The sequence below is a fragment of the Pseudophryne corroboree genome, chromosome 1 (genome assembly GCF_028390025.1).
Source record: "Pseudophryne corroboree isolate aPseCor3 chromosome 1, aPseCor3.hap2, whole genome shotgun sequence".
Classification (NCBI taxonomy): Eukaryota; Metazoa; Chordata; class Amphibia; order Anura; family Myobatrachidae; genus Pseudophryne; species Pseudophryne corroboree.
In genome coordinates, this window is record NC_086444.1 from 496,736,995 (window position 1) to 496,752,194 (window position 15,200).

Genomic DNA, 15,200 nt, shown 5'->3' on the forward strand with positions numbered 1-15,200 from the left:
TGCGGATGACTCTGCAGCACCGAATGAGAGAACTCCAGGTCCTCCTCAGCCAGGGTGTGCCCCTGACCAAGTAGCAGCTCGGCAAAGTTGTAAAGCCGAGACCCCTCGGGCAGCCGCCCAAGATGAGCCCACCTTCCTTGTGGAATGGGCATTTACATATTTTGGCTGTGGCAGGCCTGCCACAGAATGTGCAAGCTGAATTGTACTACACATCCAACTAGCAATCGTCTGCTTAGAAGCAAGAGCACCCAGTTTTTTGGGTGCCTACAGGATAACAGCAAGTCAGTTTTCCTGACTCCAGCCGTCCTGGAACCTATATTTTCAGGGCCCTGACCACATCCAGCAACTTGGAGTCCTCCAAGTCCCTAGTAGCCGCAGGTACCACAATAAGCTGGTGCAGGTGAAACGCTGACACCACCTTAGGGAGAAACTGGGGACGAGTCCGCAGCTCTGCCCTGTCCGAATGGACAATCAGATATGGGCTTTGTGAGACAAAGCCGCCAATTCTGACACTCGCCTGGCCGAGGCCAGGGCCAACAGCATGGTCACTTTCCATGTGAGATATTTCAAATCCACAGATTTGAGCGGTTTAAACCAATGTGATTTGAGGAATCCCAGAACTACGTTGAGATCCCACAGTGCCACTGGAGGCACAAAAGGGGGTTGTATATGCAGTACTCCCTTGACAAACTTCTGGACTTCAGGAACTGAAGCCAATCTTTTCTGGAAGAAAATTGACAGGGCCGAAATTTGAACCCTAATGGACCCCAATTTGAGGCCCATAGACACTCCTGTTTGCAGGAAATGCAGGAATCGACCGAGTTGAAATTTCTTCGTGGGGCCTTCCTGGCCTCACACCACGCAACATATTTTCGCCACATGTGGTGATAATGTTGTGCGGTCACCTCCTTCCTGGCTTTGACCAGGGTAGGAATGACCTCTTCCGGAATGCCTTTTTCCCTTAGGATCCGGCGTTCCACCGCCATGCCGTCAAACGCAGCCGCGGTAAGTCTTGGAACAGACATGGTACTTGCTGAAGCAAGTCCCTTCTTAGCGGCAGAGGCCATGAGTCCTCTGTGAGCATTTCTTGAAGTTCCGGGTACCAAGTCCTTCTTGGCCAATCCGGAGCCACGAGTATAGTTCTTACTCCTCTACGTCTTATAATTCTCAGTACCTTGGGTATGAGAAGCAGAGGAGGGAAAACATACCCCGACTGGTACACCCACGGTGTTACCAGAACGTCCACAGCTATTGCCTGAGGGTCTCTTGACCTGGCGCAATACCTGTCCAGTTTTTTGTTCAGGCGGGACGCCATCATGTCCACCTTTGGTCTTTCCCAACGGTTCACAATCATGTGGAAGACTTCCCGATGAAGTCCCCACTCTCCCGGGTGGAGGTCGTGCCTGCTGAGGAAGTCTGCTTCCCAGTTGTCCACTCCCGGAATGAACACTGCTGACAGTGTTATCACATGATTTTCCGCCCAGCGAAGAATCCTTGCAGTTTCTGCCATTGCCCTCCTGCTTCTTGTGCCGCCCTGTCTGTTTACGTGGGCGACTGCCGTGATGTTGTCCCACTGGATCAATACCGGCTGACCTTGAAGCAGAGGTCTTGCTAAGCTTAGAGCATTGTAAATTGCCCTTAGCTCCAGTATATTTATGTGGAGAGAAGTCTCCAGACTATATCACACTCCCTGGAAATTTTTTCCCTGTGTGACTGCTCCCCAGCCTCTCAGGCTGGCATCCGTGGTCACCAGGACCCAGTCCTGAATGCCGAATCTGCGGCCCTTTAATAGATGAGCACTCTGCAGCCACCGCAGAAGAAACACCCTTGTCCTTGGAGACAGGGTTATCCGCTGATGTATCTGAAGATGCGATCCGGACCATTTTTCCAGCAGATCCCACTGAAAAGTTCTTGCGTGAAATCTGCCGAATGGAATTGCTTCGTAAGAAGCCACCATTTTTCCCAGGACCCTTGTGCAATGATGCACTGACACTTTTCCTGGTTTTAGGAGGTTCCTGACTAGCTCGGATAACTCCCTGGCTTTCTTCTCTGGGAGAAACACCCTTTTCTGGACTGTGTCCAGAATCATCCCTAGGAACAGCAGACGTGTCGCCGGAAACAGCTGCGATTTTGGAATATTTAGAATCCACCCGTGCTGTCGTAGAACTACTTGAGATAGTGCTACTCCGACCTCCAACTGTTCTCTGGACCTTGCCCTTATCAGGAGATCGTCCATTTTCTTTGAAGAAGAATCATCATTTCGGTCATTACCTTGGTAAAGACCCGGGGTGCCGTGGACAATCCAAACGGCAGCGTCTGAAACTGATAGTGACAGTTCTGTACCACGAACCTGAGGTACCCTTGGTGAGAAGGGCAAATTGGGACATGGAGGTAAGCATCCCTGATGTCCAGGGACACCATATAGTCCCCTTCTTCCTGGTTCGCTATCACTGCTCTGAGTGACTCCATCTTGATTTGAACCTTTGTATGTAAGTGTTCAAATATTTCAGATTTAGAATAGGTCTCACCGAGCCGTCTGGCTTCAGTACCACAATATAGTGTGGAATAATACCCCTTTCCTTGTTGTAGGAGGGGTACTTTGATTATCACCTGCTGGGAATACAGCTTGTGAATTGTTTCCAATACTGCCTCCCTGTCGGAGGGAGACGTTGGTAAAGCAGACTTCAGGAAGCTGCGAGGGGGAGACGTCTCGAATTTCCAATCTGTACCCCTGGGATACTACTTGTAGGCTCCAGGGGTCCACTTGCGAGTGAGCCCACTGCGTGCTGAAACTCTTGAGACGTCCCCCCACCGCACCTGAGTCCGCTTGTACGGCCCCAGCGTCATGCTGAGGACTTGGTAGAAGCGGTGGAGGGCTTCTGTTCCTGGGAATGGGCTGCCTGCTGCAGTCTTCTTCCCTTTCCTCTATCCCTGGGCAGATATGACTGGCCTTTTGCCCGCTTGCCCTTATGGGGACGAAAGGACAGAGGCTGAAAAGACGGTGTGTTTTTCTGCTGAGATGTGACTTGGGGTAAAAAAGGTGGATTTTCCAGCTGTTGCCGTGGCCACCAGGTCCGATGGACCGACCCCAAATAACTCCTCCCCTTTATACGGCAATACTTCCATGTGCCATTTGGAATCTGCATCACCTGACCACTGTCGTGTCCATAAACATCTTCTGGCAGATATGGACATCGCACTTACTCTTGATGCCAGAGTGCAAATATCCCTCTGTGCATCTCGCATATATAGAAATGCATCCTTTAAATGCTCTATAGTCAATAAAATACTGTCCCTGTCAAGGGTATCAATATTTTCAGTCAGGGAATCCGACCAAGCCACCCCAGCGCTGCACATCCAGGCTGAGGCGATCGCTGGTCGCAGTATAACACCAGTATGTGTGCATATACTTTTTAGGATATTTTCCAGCCTCCTATCAGCTGGCTCCTTGAGGGCGGCCGTATCTGGAGACGGTAACGCCACTTGTGATAAGCGTGTGAGCGCCTTCATTTAATTTATCTGATTCAGGAAAAACTACAGGTAGTTTTTTCACACCCCACATAATACCCTTTTTTGTGGCACTTGTAGTATCAGAAATATGTAACACCTCCTTCATTGCCCTTAACATGTAACGTGTGGCCCTAAAGGAAAATACGTTTGTTTCTTCACCGTCGACACTGGAGTCAGTGTCCGTGTCTGTGTCTGTGTCGACCGACTGAGGTAAATGGGCGTTTTAAAGCCCCTGACGGTGTTTGAGACGCCTGGACAGGTACTAATTTGTTTGCCGGCCGTCTCATGTCGTCAACCGACCTTGCAGCGTGTTGACATTATCACGTAATTCCCTAAATAAGCCATCCATTCCGGTGTCGACTCCCTAGAGAGTGACATCACCATTACAGGCAATTGCTCCGCCTCCTCACCAACATCGTCCTCATACATGTCGACACACACGTACCGACACACAGCACACACACAGGGAATGCTCTGATAGAGGACAGGACCCCACTAGCCCTTTGGGGAGACAGAGGGAGAGTTTGCCAGCACACACCAAAATGCTATAATTATACAGGGACAACCTTTATATAAGTGTTTTCCCTTATAGCATCTTAATATATAATCATATCGCCAAATAAGTGCCCCCCCTCTCTGTTTTAACCCTGTTTCTGTAGTGCAGTGCAGGGGAGAGCCTGGGAGCCTTCCCTCCAGCAGTTCTGTGAGGGAAAATGGCGCTGTGTGCTGAGGAGAATAGGCCCCGCCCCCTTTTCGGCGGGCTTCTTCTCCCGTTTTTCTGACAACCTGGCAGGGGTTAAATACATCCATATAGCCCCAGAGGCTATATGTGATGTATTTTTAGCCAGTATAGGTACTTTCATTGCTGCCCAGGGCGCCCCCCCCAGCGCCCTGCACCCTCAGTGACCGTTGGTGTGAAGTGTGCTGAGAGCAATGGCGCACAGCTGCAGTGCTGTGCGCTACCTCATGAAGACTGAGAAGTCTTCAGCCGCCGATTTCTGGACCTCTTCTCTCTTCAGCATCTGCAAGGGGGTCGGCGGCGCGGCTCCGGTGACCCATCCAGGCTGTACCTGTGATCGTCCCTCTGGAGCTAGTGTCCAGTAGCCTAAGAAGCCAATCCATCCTGCACGCAGGTGAGTTCACTTCTTCTCCCCTAAGTCCCTCGTTGCAGTGAGCCTGTTGCCAGCAGGACTCACTGAAAATAAAAAACCTAATAAAACTTTTACTCTAAGCAGCTCTTTAGGAGAGCCACCTAGATTGCACCCTTCTCGGCCGGGCACAAAAACCTAACTGAGGCTTGGAGGAGGGTCATAGGGGGAGGAGCCAGTGCACACCACCTGATCCTAAAGCTTTTACTTTTGTGCCCTGTCTCCTGCGGAGCCGCTATTCCCCATGGTCCTGACGGAGTCCCCAGCATCCACTTAGGACGTCAGAGAAAAAGACAATACACACACACCTTGAAAGTAAAGTTTTATTACATCCATCCACACAAACATACATACATACTTACCTTATGTTCACACGCAGGTCGGTCCTCTTGTCCAGTAGAATCCATGGGGTACCTGTTGAATAAATTATACTCACCAGATCCAGGGTACCAGGCTCCTCGGATAATCCTTTTGTAATCCACGTACTTGATTAAAAAAATAAAACGGAGACCCGAGCCACGCACTGAAAGGGGCCCCATGTTTTCACATGGGTCCCCTTTAACCGAATGCCAGAAACCCACTCTGACTTCTGTCTAAGTGGGTTTCTACAGCCAATCAGGGAGCGCCACGTTGTGGCACCCTCCTGATCGGCTGTGTGCTCCTGTACTGACTGACAGGCGGCACACGGCAGTGTTACAATGTAGCGCCTATGCGCTCCATTGTAACCAATGGTGGGAACTTTCAGGTCAGCGGTGAGGTCACTTTCGGTCAACCGCTGACCTGAAAGTTCCCACCATTGGTTACAATGGAGCGCATAGGCGCTACATTGTAACACTGCCGTGTGCCGCCTGTCAGACAGTACAGGAGCACACAGCCGATCAGGAGGGTGCTACAACGTGGCGCTCCCTGATTGGCTGAAGAAACCCACTTAGACATCAGTCAGAGTGGGTTTCTGGCATTCGGGGAAAGGGGTCCCATGTGAAAACATGGGTCCCCTTTCAGTTCGTGGTCGGGTATCCGTTTTTTTATTTTTTCAAGTACGTGGATTACAAAAGGAGTTACCGAGGAGCCGAAAACACTGGATTATGTGAGTATAATTTTTTCTACAGGTACACCATGGATTCTACTGGAGAAGAGGACCGACCTGCGTGGGAACATAAGGTAAGTATGTGTATATGGAGGTGTGGATGGATGTATTAAAGTTATACTTTCAAGGTGTGTGTGTGTGTTGTCTTTATTGGGGTATTTTTTTAGTAGTAGTACTACAGGTACCAGCGGGCCCGTTTTTCCGCCGCATGCTGGTACTTGTGGTTCTCCAAGTACCAGCTTGCGGGGGAGGCTTGCTGGGCCTTGTAGTACTGCTACTAAAAACAATATCAATCACTTTTCACAAAGGCTATCAGCCCCCCATCCGCAGCCTATTGGATGGGGGGACAGCCTCGGGCTTCACCCCTGGCCCTTGGGTGGCTGGGGGGGGGGACCCCTTGATTGAAGGGGTCCCCACTCCCCCAGGGTACCTCGGCCAGGGGTGACTAGTTGGATATTTGATGCCACGGCCGCAGGGCACTATATAAAAGTGACCCCCGGCTGTGGCATTATCTGTCCAGCTAGTGGAGCCCGGTGCTGGTTTTAAAAATACGGGGGACCCCTACGCTTTTTGTCCCCCGTATTTTTGGAACCAGGACCAGGCGCAGAGCCCGATGCTGGTTGCTTAAATATGGGGGAACCCCTGTCATTTTCTTTCCCATATTTCTGCAACCAGGATCGGCTCAAAGAGCCCGAGGCTGGTTATGCTTAGGAGGGGGGACCCCACGCAATTTTTTTTCAAAAAATTAACACTTTCCCACCCCTTCCCACTGATATACATGCACGGATCTCATGGATCCGTGCATGCCTATCCAATCACGGCTCAAAAAAGCAGGTCTGTTTTTTTTTAGCACTTTTTTACGAGTTGTATTTTTTCATGGCAGTGGTTTTTTTTTTTGGCTTTGCACTTCTTAGTAAATGACCGAGATTCATACTTAAACAGCCGCGTTTTGACCGATGGTGTATTCATTCGTATTTTTTTTGTTGGACTTCAAAAAAAATATGAATGCCCTCATCACTGCCGAGATTTGAGTTTAGTAAATGACCGAGATGACACTTTGAAGAAAAAACGGCATCTCGGTCAAAATCGGGACCTTAGTAAATATACCCCATAGTGCTGAGGAGCGGACGCCAAGAGAGGAGGACTGCAGCGGTCTGGAAGCGGGAACGGGGCTCGGTAAGTATGATGTTTTTTTTCTTCCTTAGAGCAGCTGGTGCATCTACTGGGGGCAAACTACGGGGGGACATTACTACTGGGGGGGCATCAACAAGGGGCATTACTACTGGGGGGTCAATACTACTGGGGGCATTACTACTGGGGGGTCATCTATTGGGGCATTACTACTGGGGGCAGCTACTGGGGGACATTTTTACTGGGGGGGGCATCTACTGGGGGCAAACTACTGGGGGACATTATTACTGGTGGCATCTACTGGGGGTATTTCAACTGGGGGCATTATTACTGGGGGGCATCTGCTGGGGGCATTACTACTGGGGGGGTCATCTATTGGGGGCAAACTCCTGGGGGGCATTCCTACTGGGGGACATTTTTACTGGGGGGCATCTACTGGGGGCAAACTACTGGGGGACATTATTACTGGTGGCATCTACTGGGGGTATTACTACTGAGGGGGTCATCTATTGGGGGCAAACTCCTGGGGGACATTACTACTGGGGGCAAACTACTGGGGGACATTATTACGGGGGGCAAACTACTGGGGGACATTATCACTGGGGCCCAATTACAAGGGGGCAAACTATTGGGGGTAAGCTACAAGGGGGCAAACTACAAAGGGGCTAACTACTGGGGGCAAACTACAGGAGGGCATTACCACTGGCGGCGTAACTACAGGGGCATTACTACTTGGGGGCTAAACTACAGGGGGGGCAAACTACTGGGGGCATAACTACAGGGGCAAAACTACTGGGGGCATTACTCCTGGGGGCTAAACTACAAGGGGGGCATAACTACAGGGGCTAAACTACTGGAGGCATAACTACAGGGGCTAAACTACTAAACTACAATGGGGCAAACTACAGGGGGGCATTACCGCTGGGAGGCTAAACTAAAGGGGGGGTAAACTACTGGGGTCATAACTGCAGGGGCATTACCACTGGGGGCATAACTACTAGGGCGCTAAACGACTGGGGGCATTACTACAGGCAACATTACTACTGGGGGCAATACAGGCATTGCATAAGGGGCACCACTACTATGGGGTCTATATAAGGGGCACTACCAGCACAGTGGACATTGCATAATGAGCACTACAACTGTGGGCATTGTATAAGAAGCGCTACTGTGGTGGGCATTATGTGTATTACGGGGTGCTACTACTATGGGCATTATTACTATTGTGTGACCACACCTCATTCTTTTGGAGACCACGCCCCTTTTTTGTGGCGCGCGCAATACCTTTATTACTTGGGCGCCGTGGGGAGGGGGGGTGAGTTCCACCACCTCTCTATAGGACCACTTTAAGCACTGCCGCCCCCGCCCACTATGCAAGTACTCCAGCCGCAGCCAGAGCAGTGAGGGGCCGGGCATCCCACATATCCAGGCTGGCAGCCTCTCACTGCGCTGCTGCGGCTGGAGTATTTGCATAGTGGGCGGCATCCTGCTGGTACTACTCCAACCTACCACGGAGCGCCTCACATTGAAGACCGGAGCTGCTGCAGAGTGCGGCGGGTATGATGGCTGAGAAACAACTTCCGACCTCAGCTGCTGAGCCAGGCTTAGGTAAGCAGGAGGGGGGCTGGCCAGCTTTGCTGCTGAGAGGCAGCCCCTGTGACCAATTCACTACTCACTTCCCTGGCTGCAGCCCACATATGAGAGTTCTCTTCAACCCCACACTCACACACTGACACACACAGCCCCCTACCCCTTACACACTGCACACTGCCTCTCACACCCTGTCCCTCACATGCTGCCTCCTGCCCCTCACACGCTGCCTCCTGCCCCTCACACGCTGCCCCCTGCCCCTCACACCCTGCCTCTCACACCCTGCCCCCTGCACCCTGCTCCTCACACGCTGCCCCCTATACCCTGCCCCTCACAAGCTGCCCCCTGCCCCTCACACGCTGCCCCTCACATGCTGCTCCCTGTACCCAGCACCTCACACACTGCCCCCTGCACCCTGACCCTCACACACTGCCCCCTGCCCCTCAAATGCTGCCCCCTGCACACTGCACCTCACATGCACCGAAGCCGTACGCAAATGTACTTGCCCCTTCCATGGTGCCCCTCCTATCATTTTCTTCTGGATCCGCCCCTGCCTACCACATCAACTAAGGCACTACTATTGGACATAACATTATATTAAATAAGGCACTACTATGGGACATAACATTAACTAGGGCACTACTATGGGGCATAATATTAACTAAGGCGCTACTATAGTTCAGAAAATGTACTAGGGTGAAGAGGTGTCTCTCTCGAAGCATTGGGACAGGGGCCACTTCAAAATGTTCCTATGGAGCCCACAAGGTTCTGGGTACGCCCCTGGGTAAGTCTTTTTTTGTTTAATTGAATAGAGCTATGAAAACTGCACAAATGCCATAGCTATAAAAATGACACTTGAAATATGCATTATATGAGTATGGATTTATGATTTAGATACAGTAAATCTAACTTATTTCTATGAAAAATGTTGTGCATTGGTTCCACCTCCCTTTCACTAAATACATCTTCATTACTGCAACTTCTACTTACATCATGTCAGCTATTCATATTAGCAATACTTCCAAATGAGAAGAAACGATATGACAGTGTCACTGCACTAGCCGGATACTAAATGATTTTCTAGAAATCCCTTTAAATCTTTGTTTTTTCCTTCAGAATATGGAAATACTAATTATCATTTTTATTGCACAGGTAATACTATTTGATTTATGACAGGGCTAATAAGAATTTTGTTATTACAGGGGCAACAATTATTATTTCATGATAAGAGCACCATTTACAGTATAGTGGTAAGTGTGGCATACATACTATTTGCCAGCGGACGGGATCCCAGCTGTCATGATCCCAACAGCGGGTTCCTGTCCGCCAGAATGCCGGCAGCGGGGTGAGAAAGCCCATTGCTGGAGTCGTGGACACCCACAGAGGGAGGATAGCCTGTCTCGCAGGTACTCCTGCAGCAGCATTTCACCCTCTGTCGGGATTCTGGCGTCGGTATTGTGACCGCCGGTATCCCGGCTGGTGGTATTGTAACTGCTTCCCCTAAGTGTAGTGTTGCTATGTAACTCTCACTGTCTCATATCCACAGGTAAAAATAGATATAAAGGCAGAGTTGTTACTCCTGATGCAAAATAATTGTTGTCATCTAACTGCCCAATACATACATACATCGTAATTAGAGATGAGCGGGTTTGGTTCCTCGGAATCCGAACCCCCCCCGAACTTCATCCATTTTACACGGGTCCGAGGCAGACTCGGATCCTCCCGCCTTGCTCGGTTAACCCGAGCGCGCCCGAACATCATCATCCCGCTGTCGGATTCTCGCGAGATTCGTATTCTATATAAGGAGCCGCGCGTCGCCGCCATTTTCACTCGTGCATTGGAGATGATAGGGAGAGGACGTGTGCAGCGTTCTCTCAGTTGTGTTCAGTGTGCTGCAAATATCTGTGCTCAGTGTGCTGCAAATATCTGTGCTCAGTGTGCTTACAAATATCTGTGCTCAGTGTGCTGAAAATATCTACGTTCTCTGCCTGAAAAACGCTCCATATCTGTGCTCAGTGTGCTGCAAATATCTGTGCTCAGTGTGCTGCATTGTGGGGACTGGGGACCACCAGTATTATATAGTAGGAGGACAGTGCAGAGTTTTGCTGACCAGTGACCACCAGTATTATACGTTCTCTGCCTGAAAAACGCTCCATATCTGTGCTGCATTGTAGTCAGGGGCGTAAGTTTAAACCAGACGCCCGGAGGCGAATTAGACAATGGTGTGCCCCCCCCAACCCCCCACTCACACAGCCTCATATGTGCACACACACAGCCACACAAAGAGACACATATACACAGTGCCAGATTAAGATCCTGATGGGCCTGGAGCTGAAATTTATGAAGGGCCTATTGTGCGCTGGCACAGGGGGTGTGACCAGCATGGCGGGGGTGTGACTACTGATATAGGTGTGTGGTCTGTGCCGTGGGGTGTGGCTAGCACCACGGAGGGCATAGCTAGCCACCTACCTTCAATTTACAAATTCCCTATATATACTACTTTACGGATGTACTCTCTCTCAAATAAATATATACACACACACACACACACACACACACACACACACACACACACACACGTATATACTGGCAAACAAGTATATTACATGATCAACGTTTCAGGGCATCCGCACCATCATTAGGACCACAATGCATTGTATGTGGTTCTGACGACAGCGCGTACGTCCCGAAAGACTGATTGTGGAATATACTTATTTGCCTGTTTATTGGAAAGATACTGATGTAGCCAGCCTTGTCCATATCGCGGGTGAAATTTGATGCGCCTAACTGCAACTATTCGCACCCAGCGCTGAGTTAATGTATTCTCTATGGCCACGCACATGCATATGCACACGTACAGCCATTCACGGGCACACATGATGTGACTACTTTGTGGCTACATCTGTATGTCTTATTATAATTACGCACTGGGTCAAGCTGCCATTGATATTGTGAGTGCTGGCATTCTCCTGGATGAATATGAACATATATATACTGCTTTGACTGGGCTGTATTTTGGAATCTGGGTGCTGTAGTGGCGGGGTGGCAGCTTTTTTATGTCAGGGCCGGCCCCAGGTCAGTAAGCACCATGTTAACCCGCTAGGGTTAGGCTACGCGGGTTGGGTTTAGAATGCGGGGAGGGGGGTTAGGGTTAGGCACCCCCGGGGAGGGTTAAGGTTAGGCTGCAGGGGAGGGAGGCTTAGGGGGGTTAGGGATTAGGGTTAGGTACCTTTTCCCAAAGGTGTCGGGATTCCCAGCGCCGGGATGCAGCAGTCGGTATTTTAACTGCCAGCATCCCGGGCGCCGGGATATCATATGTATTCCCACTACTCCACTGTATAGCAATACCACTATTCCTCCAAGATATTATTAATATACACACACCAAAACTTAAATACACCCATCCCTCAAAATGATCCACCCTGTAGATAGTGTTTAAACACATCAACCCTCAGGTAACATTAATACACACCCATCCCACATAATAATACACCCCACATCCCTCAAATCATATTAATAAACACCCACCCCATATAATACATTCCAACCCTCTTCACATTTATATACTCCTACACCACATAATAATGCACCCCACATAATACACCCCACAGATAACATTTATACACACCCTACCCCCACACAATAATACACCCCACAGATATCATTTACACACACCCCACCCCCACACAGTAATACACCCCACAGATATCATTTACACACACCCCACCCCCACACAATAATACACCCCACAGATATCATTTACACACACCCCACCCCCACACAATAATACACCCCACATATATCATTTACACACACCCCACCCCCACACAATAATACACCCCACAGATATCATTTACACACACCCCACCAAATAATACACCCCACAGATATAATTTACACACACCTCACCCTATAATACACCCCACAGATATAATTTACACACACCCCACCCAATAATACACCCCACAGATATAATTTACACACACCCCACACAATAATACACCCCACAGATATCATTTACACACACCCCACCCCCACACAATAATACACCCCACAGATATCATACCACACCCCAAAATAATATACCCCCTACATAAATAACACACAACACAGGATAACTTTTTTACACTTCTATAACTTTAATAAACCACTACCCCACCCACAGATTGCTTTTATACACCCTCAACCCACTGCAGTTACGTACTGTACATACCACAATTCTTGAAGAAGTCTGTCTTTAGCTTGGAGCCTCTTCTGAGTGTGCAGCTGCAGCACAGGAAGGGAAGCCTCCTCACAGCACGTTATTGGTGGCTGCCGACCCGGGGGAGGGACCAGCAACCAGGAAGCACACACAGTTCCAGTGAGGCTGGCAGGGGGCTGGTATTTGTGGGAGTGACAGCTGTGCGATCAGTCCCTGCAGCTGCTTTTAACAGGGCGGAGGAGGGATTCAGCAGCGCAGCGCACTAGTTCTTATTGCAGCACAGTTCCCCCTATGAGATAGCGCCCACGCGGCTGCTCAGCTGGAGCAGCCCTCGAGCTGGCCCTGAACATGCTTTCACATCACCAGGCGTGGAGGAAGCGCTGCCGAGACACATTGTATATGCAGGGCATGGAAGGCAAGTAAAGCCTTATACGGTCTCTGTCAGCGGCACCTTTTGATCCACCAGCAACGCGGCCACGAGAAGGGGGGCCTAGGGTGTTGAGGGCGGAGTGGGCAATGCCTACCTAGGAGGCTGCTGTAGAAGGAAATTTTATTTCCTGTCTACTGCAGAACAATGCTGTGGGCCTATTTTAGAGGGTGGGCCTGGAGCTGCAGCTCCATCAGCCCCATTGTAAATCCGGCCCTGCATATACACATGCAAATCTGCATACAAAGACAGCCACATATGCAGAGAGCCACATATACACACACACAGCCCCATATATATACATACGCACACACATAGCCCCATATATATACATACGCACACACAGCCCCATATATGCACACTGCCCAAATACGCGCATGCACATAGCACCATAGTATAAACACACAGCCCTATATATACAGTATATAGATAGATAGAGTCTATCCACACAGCCCCATATATATACACACACAAACAGTCCCATACGTATGTATATTATATATATATATATATATATATATATATACACACACACACACACGCATACACACACAGACCCATATATCTATATATATTTATATATATATGTATATATACACACACACAAACACACACAGACCCATATATCACACAGCCCCATATATATATATATATATATACACACCCCCCAAAGCCCCATATATACACATACACTACCCAATGTATATACACACACAGACCCATATAGACACACACACACAGCCCCAAATACTGTATATACACACACAAAGCCCCATATACACACACAAAGCCCCATATAGACACACACACAACCCCATGTATATACACATACAGCCTCCTGTATATATACACACACAAAGCTCCATATAGGACACACATAACCTCATGTATATACACACACAGCCCCATACATACACATAGCTCCATATAGGACACACACAACCCTATGTATATACACACACAGTCCCATATAGACACACATACAGCCCTTGTATATACTGTACACACACACAGCTCCATATAGGATACACACACACAACCCTATGTATATACACACATACACAGCACATGTCCCTAACACTACAGCCACCGCTGCTGCTCCTCACCAATAGAAGAGGCATCTTCTGGCAGCAGCTCACGATTCCCGTCTTCAAGCTGACCCTCTGAGCCGGGGGTGGGGAGAGAGCTGGCGGGAGACGAGTGAGCAGGGCTGTGAGGAGGCGGGAGCATTGCCTGACACACTGCCGGCAAATCCCTCCTGCCCCTGCTGAAAGTATGGCGTGCGCCGCGCTGCTATGCACGGCAGTGCTGATCGGAGCGCTCTCCCGCTGCGCACGGAGGTTGGAGCTCAGCAGAGGCAATGGAGACGGTCGGGGCCGGGCCAGGTGCCCTCTTCAGAGCTGGAGCCCGGCGGCGACCGACTCCGTTGCCTCCGGAACTTCCGCCACTGATTGTAGTATATAGTAGGAGGACAGTGCAGAATTTTGCTGACCAGTGACCACCAGTATTATATCAGTACGGTACAGTAGTCCACTGCTCTACCTACCTCTGTGTCGTCAAGTATACTATCCATCCATACCTGTGGTGCATTTTAGTTGTTGTGCGCAGTAGTAGGAGGACAGTGCATAATTTTGCTGACCACCAGTATATAATATATAGCAGTACGGTACAGTAGTCCACTGCTCTACCTACCTCTGTGTCGTCAAGTATACTATCCATCCATACCTGTGGTGCATTTTCGTTGTTGTGCGCAGTAGTAGGAGGACAGTGCAGAATTTTGCTGACCACCAGTATATAATATATAGCAGTACGGTACAGTAGGCTATTGATATATTATTACTGGCATATAATTCCACACATTAAAAAATGGAGAACAAAAATGTGGAAGGTAAAATAGGGAAAGATCAAGATCCACTTCCACCTCGTGCTGAAGCTGCTGCCACTAGTCATGGCCGAGACGTTGAAATGCCATCAACGTCGTCTGCCAAGGCTGATGCCCAATGTCATAGTAGAGAGCATGTAAAATCCCCCCCAAAAAAGTTCAGTAAAATGACCCAAAAATCTAAATTAAAAGCGTCTGATGAGAAGCGTAAACTTGCCAATATG

General features: G+C 49.4%; 1 protein-coding gene across 12 annotated transcripts in view; it reads left to right on the top strand.

Moving 5' to 3' along the window:
• PRUNE2 (prune homolog 2 with BCH domain) overlaps positions 1-15,200 on the top strand; it is a 553,043-nt gene that overhangs the window by 296,207 nt on the left and 241,636 nt on the right. The gene's annotated exons all lie outside the window — the stretch shown is intronic.